Source organism: Aptenodytes forsteri, unplaced genomic scaffold, assembly GCF_000699145.1.
Source record: "Aptenodytes forsteri isolate BGI_AS27 unplaced genomic scaffold, ASM69914v1 Scaffold41, whole genome shotgun sequence".
NCBI classification, from domain to species: domain Eukaryota; kingdom Metazoa; phylum Chordata; class Aves; order Sphenisciformes; family Spheniscidae; genus Aptenodytes; species Aptenodytes forsteri.
The window spans coordinates 2,001,825-2,012,059 of record NW_008796211.1 but is presented as its reverse complement, the minus strand read 5'-3'; positions in this window follow the sequence as shown (position 1 = coordinate 2,012,059).

The following is a 10,235-nucleotide window of genomic DNA, read 5'->3' as shown; positions in this document are numbered from 1 at the left end:
TTGCAGCTGGGACTCGGGCACGGGGCTTGGCCGTGCGGGGTGGAGAAGGTGCCCTTCGCCGTTCCCTTGGAAGGGCCGGCGTGACCAGATGCTGAAAACGTCCGCCCGCGATCTGCGCCCTGCTCGGTGGAGCTCCGCGAGGTATTCGTAAAGCTCCCCAGCGTGCCAGCAGCGAGGCGCCGCCGCCGCCGCATCTCGCTTCCGCATACCGCGCACAGCTGAGCCTCTGACAAAAGGGATTGTCGTCATCCTTCGGTATCAACATGTCGTTTGACCTAAGAGGAGGTTCAGCCGGCGAGCAGCCAGGGGCTCGGGCAGCCGTCGCGCCCTCTTCCCCTCTGTTGGTGTTCAGGGTCCTGGGGACCGCCGCGTTCCCGTAGTACTGTACCCTCAGTTTAGCGGTGCAGCTGCCGATGCGGACAACCCAAACATCTGATCTGACTCTCCACATTAATATGAACAGTAGGACCTCCCTCTGTGAAACAGAGCGTTTCAGCTTAATTTTGAGTTTGTTAATGGTGGAGAATCCAGGCAGACCTTTAAGGGTTTTTCCCCTCCTCTTAATAACACTGTTGATCATTTTTACCTGAGTTCTGGTTCAAAACAGTAAGAAACATAAAATAAAAGATCATCTTTCATTTTGTTCATCTACTTGGAACTCCTTCATAGCTGGGTGACAATGAGAATATTTTTTTTCTAATGCCAGCACAACGCTTCGTAGTAACCAAGTCTCTAATGCTATGTGGCAGTGTTAGAATTCAAATTAGCATCAGCATCATTTAAGGGACACACACTTCTCGCAGTTCTGTGCAACGTTTTCTTGAAATCTCACATTCTTGGACCAGCATCTCTACTTAATGATTAATTTAAGCTTATCGTCAGCATTATTATAAAGTTGGAAGTTACCAAAGTTTTATTATTTTAGATCTGATTTTCTTTTTTTAAAATGCAAATGTTTCTTATTTCTGAATATTGAAATACCTGTGCGCACGTACAAACCTGTGCTACACCAGGAGGTAAAAACAGTGGCTCTTCCACGTCCGCTGTCCATAAAAATGTACAGAAGGGCGGCAAATTACAATGCTTGAGCATCTGAGCTTCTGACAGACACAAGGCAGTGTTGCAAAACTGATCAACACCTTTTCTGGCGATCATCTAGCTAAAACACGTATCTAGCACTTTTTAACCCCTTCCGAGATTTTTGTGTTTTACAGAAATGAACCGCTGACTGGCCATGAACTCCAGCCACCTTAGCTTTCCGCAGCGCGGCCACGGGCACGAAGCCCAGCTGCAGAACTGAAGAAGGGTCTCCAGAAGCAGCGCGTGAAGCTGGGCGTCCACCCGGCAACGGCTTTCCGCTGGAGAACGTCTTTGCCCGGGCGAGTGCTGCCGATTTGAACCAACCCCTGCGACCTGAGGTACGCGGCTATGGGCAGCTCTACAGAGAGTCAAATGCCCGACGTAGATTTTCGGTAGGCTAGCGCTGCAGGAGGACAACTGCTCCCGGGGACGTAGAGTCCAGACTTCCCGCGTGTCGCGGATTTTGAGCAGAGCCCCCCCTTTCAGAGGTCCGCAGAGACTCGAGTAGGTACCAGGAGTTGCACTGCATGACCGTTACTGTGGATTTCAGCTCCTAGATTTTGGTTTTTTAGTGAAAGCCACTTGCAAAGGCACATTGTCAGGCACGTTCCACCTGCCCTCCAGACCGTATCCTGGAAATAGGAGAAAAGTAACCTATTTCTTCTCCTAGCAATCATTCACTCCTGGAACTTCCCCACCTATCTACAGCATGCTATTTTTAGAGCTGGATCTCCCTGTCTCCTGACCTAGTGGACATTAGGACAGAGCGGTAGCTTCTGATTGAAGGCCAGGTGATGCCATGAAATCAGAGTTGAGCAGCGTACCTTTCACCTAATCCAGCTCATAACGGGGAAGATTCAGAGTTCAGAAGGACGCTGCGTTTTGAGTTTGCTTCAGGCAAAGCCTGGCTATAATAAATGTTTATCGTATTTGGATGAAAGACAATGACCTAGAACAGAAAAGGTGAGAGCTTTAAATATAACACAAAAATTGAGTCATTTAAATGTAAAATGTATTTTTAGGGGCGGGGGGAGGTTTAAAAAAAAAAAAAAAAAAAAGTCACATCCAGAAACTAATCTCCAAGTGCAAAGCCTGGCACTGCAAATTCCCTCCGAAAATAAAAAAAAAAAAAAAAAAAGTCACATCCAGAAACTAATCTCCAAGTGCAAAGCCTGGCACTGCACTAATTCCCTGCCGTTCCAGCAGCAGAGTCTGATGTCTTATACAAGAAAAAAATGAAATCTCTCTAAGATGGTGCATTCCATCTACCACGAGCAGCTCCCTGCAGGGTTTCCAGCCGGGGACGCTGGAGGGAACAACCAAGCGCACAGCGGTCCCCATCGCTCCCGCGCGTCACTGCCGAGGGACTCTCGCCTTCCATCTCGAGCCTCGCCAGGCTGAAGCGTGCCTTTGACTCGCCAGCTCTCCACCAAATGCTTGGGGATGGGGAGGCCAGGACCCGTCAGCTGTTTATTGGTTTAATAAATGTTATTTCTAAAATGAACTGATGAGCGTGATGCCATTCAGTCTTTCTCAAAGGAGATACGATACTTTTGTTTCCAGCTGAACACACGGAGGGAACATAGGAGGAGGGGAAAAATTATTGCAAAACCTAATATTATTTATTTTTGTCTGAAAATTAATGCAGTTGCCCAGATCTGAGCAAGGCCTTGCTGCCATTGGACTGCCTGGAATCAAAATGAAACTTCCCACTGGAGATGGCATTCAAGGCAGAGCTGTCATGGTTGCCCATCAGCAAAAAACCAGAATTTAATAAATCCCTCTGTGGTTCGGTAGCTCTGTAAAAGGTGTAGAGTGTTTACTGGGTAATGACTTCTGATTAACCATTGATTTTTTTTTTATTATTTAGACCCTTGTTTGGAGGCCTGCCCTAAATCAGTTGAAGTCTGTCAACACCAGTCCATTTCTTCTGTAAGCAGCCCATTTTTCCTGGTTAGCGTTGCTAAGAGGATAGATCACCATAACATCTTCAACTCCGACTTCAAAATTTATTTCAGTATTAAATATGTAGTATAAACAAAGAGAAACCTGCATCAGTGTTTTACAGCTATTTAATTATCTCCCATAAATTAAACTAAACGGTCCTCTTACCTATCTTTTAACAGGCTAAGACAGGAAAGACAGTTTTACTGCTGCCCATTATTTTTTTAGTGCATCAGACACCATTTATTGTGACAGAGTTGTGCACCTCTAAAGCAATAAAGCGATTCATCAGTTGTACCACATAAAGCTATCCTCCCAAACAAAACAAATTAAGAAAACAATACCTGGCCTTTGCAGAAGTAGAACAATGTAGTTTAAATTAACTTTCAAACCAGAAGACTCTGCTTACTTTTCTTTCTGATTTTCCCCTCTTTTTTCCCTTATAATTCAAAGTAATTCAAAGTAATTCAAAGGAAGTAACAAACTTCTCTTAATCCCTTCGCTGTCTTCCCTTTCCTGTATTTTATTCAAACTTTTTAACGCTTCAAAACATCCTACCTCTTTTGGTGCTTATATTTGCTCTTATATCCTATGCCACTGATAAAGCCTCATATAAAGCTGGATTTCCTCAAAGAAAATCCCTTTCACCTACCTTTTTGACCTGAAATGCCGTCCCAGAAGGCACCTGAAAAGCCGCTATACATTTTCTCCCCAAAACCATCTTTTTATTGAAAAAACACCAGGAGTAGTGATTAGATAGAAGACTTCTGAATTCCTAGTACAAAACTTAACTTTTTATTCATGGTATGACCCAGTAAATAGGCAGTTGCAACATGGGAACTATTTTAAGCTATTTCAGCACTTTTACCCTGCAGTATCTCACAATGAATGCAAATTGACTTACCTTGAAGGTGGTTTTATCACAGGATAAAAGCATACACAGGAGCAACTAATATTGGAGTACACCGCAGTGAACTCATATATTTTTACCTGTGAGATAAGACATCCTACCGCTGTTTCACAGTTACCCCTCCACCCCCCCAAAAAAAAAACCAAATTAAGCTTTAAATGGGTTATAAACATCATTTTCATGTAGCTAACATATGGAAACCCTGTTCTAATGAAGGCTATATTACCCTACACTCGTGCTGAACCTTTTTGCTTACCATATGCAATTAGAAAGTAATTTTGAAATACATTCACTTCTTTGGCATATATTTGGTACTCTTCCATGATTTTGCATGCCCTAATACTAACTAGCCTTCTGGTGCTACCAGATGAAACAAGAAAAAATACACTTGAGAGCATGCTTAGGGTTGAAACAGAGTACAAGCAGCACATTGCTTCCATTTATTTGCTGCTGCAAAAGGCAAGCTCCGCTGTGCTAAACCTTACTCTCTTGGCAACTAGTTGATAAATACAAAACACTCCAACAAGTCATTTCTTTCTCCTTGGCTCCCTGTGAGCAGATCTGAAGTGGAAGAAGAAAAGTTGCTATTACTGCAAGCAAAGAGCAGCGCGGGGAGAAGCAAGAAACCCAAGTTTTTCACTGGCGACCGGCCCCTCTACCCAGAGCATCCAAGCAGCTGCCGACAGAGAAGCCAGACACCTCACCCCTGACGAACACATGGATATCTTTAGCTCAGTAGTGCAATCTGCACTTTGTAAGTGCGCTGCAAGAGGAAAGTCCCTTGCTGAATGCAGTGAGAGCCCTCCAGGAACCTCTGATGGAGCAAATTCCCCGTCAACCTTCATCACCTCCATCACCTGCGTGAGCCCGCGGAGATAACGTGTGCGCGCACCCCAAACACATGCACACACGGACCGAGCAGGCTGCGGATGAGCAACAGCTCTGATTTATGTGATCCAGAAGTCTGTTGACTGGTTACACAAAACAGAGATCTTGCGAGTTCAGACAAGGACGTTTTGGACCTGGATGCGCTGTTGTATTTTCCAACCTTATAAGAAGATGTTCTGTTTCTGCAGCCCATAGGTCTTTCTAAATATGGTGACAGTTTTAACAAGGGGTTTCAGAACGCTGTTACAGGATTATTGTAGGGTGCTCTGAATTGCACCCAGGACCCGAACCAAACGCTTTTCTCCAGCCCTCGTGCAAAGGAAGTTGTTGACAGGAGAAGCAAGCGCTCTGGTGACCTTTAAAAAGTTTCACATTCATAAATTTTAACCCAGGCCTCCAAGAAGCTTTAGGGCTAGTGTTGTTACAAAAAGACAAAGAGTGAAAAAAACCCTAAGAGCAATGTAGGTCCTTGAAAAATAAAAACTACCGGGGTTCGTCAGTCGCAGCAGCATGTGCCATGGACATAACCGGTGTGACATCGCAAGGAACCTCGTCACGGTGCCGTCTACTTAATTTGCTCCAAGGCAGTGGGTGCCATCTATTTGCCTTCAGTCACTCAGCAACGTTGAACGCAACACAGTGCCGCAAACAAGGTACGGTGCAGACCGCAAACGGGGCGGCTCCGGTGACGATGCTAACTGCAGCGCCCACGTCGTGGGCTAGCACAGAACACCCTACACCGAGCAATGTAAACACGGGCACGCATGTTAATAGGGGTGCCACGGGAACACTGTGTCTTGTCAGCAGGCTCCAGACACCGTCCCCTTGAAGCAGGGATAGCGAAAGTGCACTCTCATCCGCGCCAAGGCCTGGCTGACTCTCAGGAGCAGCTGCAAAGAAAATCAGTCCCTTGGCTCCCCATATAACTTCTGTAAAAGGTGCTGCTGACACCAGCCTGCTCGCCCCGTCCGGGGCCGGGGAAAGGGACCGTGTCACCGTGCTCCCCGGGAGGGTCAGATCTGTCCACACTTGCATGGGCTTTATATTCTTGGCTTCTCCTCCAGAATTCACAGCTGACACTAGTTATTTCTAGGAGTTCTTTCTCTCCAAAAGGAAAAAGCAAGGGTGGGGGAAGAAGATGGTTGCAATTATTTAAATAAATAGCATGTAAGCAACCGGTCTTATTAAAGAAACAGAAATAATTGGCTCAGCCTTTTTACGTCTTGTGTGCTTATATGGGTTATGACAAGCCCAGTTCTCCACAATTACTTTTATGAGTGCACGTTTTGCTTCTACATGATGTTATAAAAGTGCATATAGCTAGCGAGCTTTTTTTTTTCTTTTTTGGTCTTCATATTCCGTAAACATAGAAGAGGCAAAAATGATCATCAAAAGTAAGATTTGTAGCTCACTGACATTGTTTACTGAGTTAAAAAGCTAAAATTTCTTCCGTTCTGTTGATTTCCTTGTAGTTCACTGACTTGATTTACTTTTAGCTCTTTAACTCATTTTCTTCTAGCTCTGATTCATGACGATGATATTACTAAACCTGCAGAAAAAGAAATTTTCAGCTTCCCCAAACATCTTTATTTCTGTGGAAGAAAACTGATAGAGGCGTGCTTCACTCAAACCACACAGGATCAACACAAACCAAAACAACCAGAAAAAGGCAGTTCTGGGGGAACGGCTGGACACTGATCTACTAAGAACATGGTGTGTTCCCCTACACCAACATCTAAGCAGTCACTGGTGATATGCCTAGATATTTCACATGTTGCATGTCTGTCAAATAAATCAAAGATCCAGATGCAGAATCTGGCAATGATGACATTCTGCTGGTGACTTTCAACCCATAAGCTAGTGAGTACGACACAGAGAATATTGTGGTTTTTAATCAGATGTGTTATTGCAGGCAGCTGTTTTATTTAAAGGAAAAATGACATTTATTTCTTTCAGTTCATCAAACCAGTATTTCAAAAACTTCTTTTTTTTTTCTTAAAGGAAAGGTTCTAAGAGGGGACCGCTCCCTCAAATCACAAAGAACAATCAATGAAAAATGTGGCATCAGCCTTCAAAATATCACCTCCATAGAATGACAAGGAGGAAATGGTTTAAAGACGTGTATGAATGAAGGTAATGAAATTTAAACCATTACTTCTGATCTGGAAGGAATGCAGCATCCTACAGGGTAGGCATACTGTAAAATTGAAAGACACAGTCTAGCTCGTGCAACCTACTAAAGGCAAATCTACTGGATGCGTTCTGGTGTTTCTCTTTGTGACTGTTTTGGCCCAAACCTGAGCATTCTGCAATCAAAACTGCAGAACGCCCTGCCGGACTTGCCAGCTTCACGAATCCAGCATGGTGCACGCAGTGCACCTACAACTGCTTATCACAGCACATCTAATATCTCCCAGGCTGACGGCACACCGATTATGTCATTGGCTCAGGCACATGGATTCATTTTGCACATGCTCTGCCAGCTTCAGAGGAACTTCTGTAATTCATTAGTAACATATTAGGTAACATGACAAGGGTTTGTTTTTTTTCTGTAGCAAAACAAACTAAACAATTACTGAAAAACATACTGTATTGCAGATTTTTTCCTCTAAGTCACTGTGTGTTTCAGAAAGCTGGAAGTCTTACCAGCCAGCCTGCGCTGTGTTTTCCAATACCCACATCGCCTCCTAATAGACACTGCTCTAATTTCCATTGCTCGCTAAAGCAACCAGCGCTCTCACCGACGCGTTTTTTTGTCCCGTCACTCTGGACGGACAGCAGTGGTGTCCACCACTCCCGGCGGAGCACTCGGGTAAAGAAAAGTACGTTGTTCAATGCAGCTAAGCCATAGGCAGCACGGAGGATCGCCGCTTTGAAGACCCGTTACCTGCAGTTACATTTGCTGGCGTCCCTCTGACAGCGCTGGGCACAGAAACACATTCCCTGTGCTTGCCTAACAAGAGGTTGCCCAAAGGTGTGCCAAAGGAAGGAAAGCAAGTGTCTGGCATGCCCCGTGTTCGTGAAACCCGGTCTCTCAAAGTGCTGTGAATACCTGATGAGTTACCTACAACAGTGGCCATCGACCAAACTACAACAACTAAATCTTACAGCTTACAATGACACTGTTTTGTTTATAATACCACGTTTTGCTGCCTTTCTCTTCAGAGCCGTCAACAGGGTGCGTATCAGCCATGACCGTGAGAGACAGAGATTTCAAAGCACGAGCTGACTATCCTAATAACTCTTAACAACTGCACAAGGAAAGGTTAACTATGGTTAACCCTTATAACCTAATATAACCTCACCTTTTTAACCTAATATAAACTACAGTTGTGGTCTTCCTTTTAATATAACTATATTGGTGCCCGTCTTCTCCTTTCGTTCATCCTCAGGGTCAAAGCTTTAAGAACTATTCAATGTTTATGCTATCCATTGGAAACCTGCTTTTCAACAGATACTTGCTTAAGAAAGCCTTTATTTATTACTGAGACTATCCAGTGTGCACTGGAGTTAATAAAGATGTGCAAATAACCATGGGATAGAAAGGAAAATTTCTAATTTGCTCTCTGAATTTGCTCCTGGTGACCTGTGTCTTTGAAGAGTGGATTTATAAGCAACCCTTATAGCCAGATGTACTGTTTAAATGGAACTATCTAATCTAACTGCCACAGCTCTATGCTAGGTCAACTGTCTACCAAAAGTTTAGCCTTGATCATTTTTACTAAGTACAGCATTTAAGCATACATTTTTTGTGAATCCAGAGTAATTCTTATGCCATAAAAGCCTTAGTATGCAGGAGACAGTATTTGAAAACCATCTTAGTGATCTAATTTTACAGTCTTTATAATAACATATTAAGTATTTTGAAGACCACTTTCCCACCTTCATATACTTTTTCCACTATGATCTCAGTAGAGTCTTCAAACTTTCGAAGCTGAGCAGGCTTAGAAATTTTCAAAAGCAATATGTTCCACATACTTTCCATTTCCCACATCTTACAGTATGACCATAAAGTGTTAAGTGAAGCCTCGGATAATTTTGGATTTGAATGAGGTTTCATGTGAGTGAATCATAAGACACACAAGCAGCACTTTCTGTAAAGAGAAGGGAAGGATTCCTTTGCCAGGGAGAGATACCCAAATGATTTCCTTCATTATGGTTTTTCAAGTCCATGTGCTTCTTTTTAAGTAAAGGAAGACTAGGCAATTGCTATAATCAGCAACACATTCCAGCTATTCTAGTCTAAAAGACTACATCAAGTAACTTGACAGGAAAAAAAAAAATCTAAGACATTTCATTTTAAGATTAAAAAATAAGATGCTTTTTAAGCAAACAAACAAAAAAGATACTAGCAATTTACTTTCCATATTTAAAATGCTTTTGCTTCTTTCCCCATTAATGAATATAATAAGCAACCCTCTGGAGGCTTAAAACAAAAACTTATTTCCTTACAAAAAAATGTTTTAACCTTTATTTTGTATGGGGCTACATTTTTAAAATGTCCATTGAAGCTAATCTGGTAGAACATAGGTTTTAGAGCTCAGGTAACATGACTGCATATGAAATTTCTTAGTTTCCTATTTTCATACAGGTGCTTGTCATTTGGATAGACACTGAAAACGGAATTGACGGACTAGTCTGTTGTTGCAGAGTTTCTTATAGGTATTAACTATTTTAAATTCTTTGGTATATATAAAAGAAATGAAAGGTGATTTTGGAGGTAAGCTCAACAGATTCGGATGTCCCTTTATTTATTATCTGCTCTCCAAAGGTTTGGCATGTATTTGGTAAGTTTTGTGCCATAAATCTCAAAAAAAACCCCTGCACATGAAATGCACCAATTTTCTCACTTCTGTTTTCTTTATACACATTCAATCCATATGTTTGAAAAGCTTTTAAAAGCCACAGTTATTAAATGTATAATTTTGTTAGGTTAAATTTAGAAATAAGAAAATACATTGAAAAAAGTGCATTAAAAATGAAAGGCCTTGTAAATGACACATGCCTATTTTTGATTTATGAAGAGTTCGGGCTTGGAAAATGATTTCAATGTAAGAGCAGGAAGACAGCTGGTGTGTGCATACCAGAACATACAACTGCCGCCTGAATGAAATTGCCGTATTTATTGTTAAAGACTAGGACAATGCTAGGACGGCTCTAAAGCTAAATCCTGCAAAACTTGCTCTGAGGGAGAGCTGCCCCTGCAGTCTGGGTCCAGCTGTCGTGCTATTCCGACAAGTTTTATTCCTAGCCTACTGTAAACAGGAAATCAGAGCGGACAAGCCGGGAAAGAAATGCGAAATACCCCATTAAACGTGCTGTGTAATGAGCTGACGAGACGTGCTTGAACAGAGGCCTTGCTTAACAGGAGCTGAGTCATGTTTTTGCAAACCAATGCCTGGTTTCTCCCCCC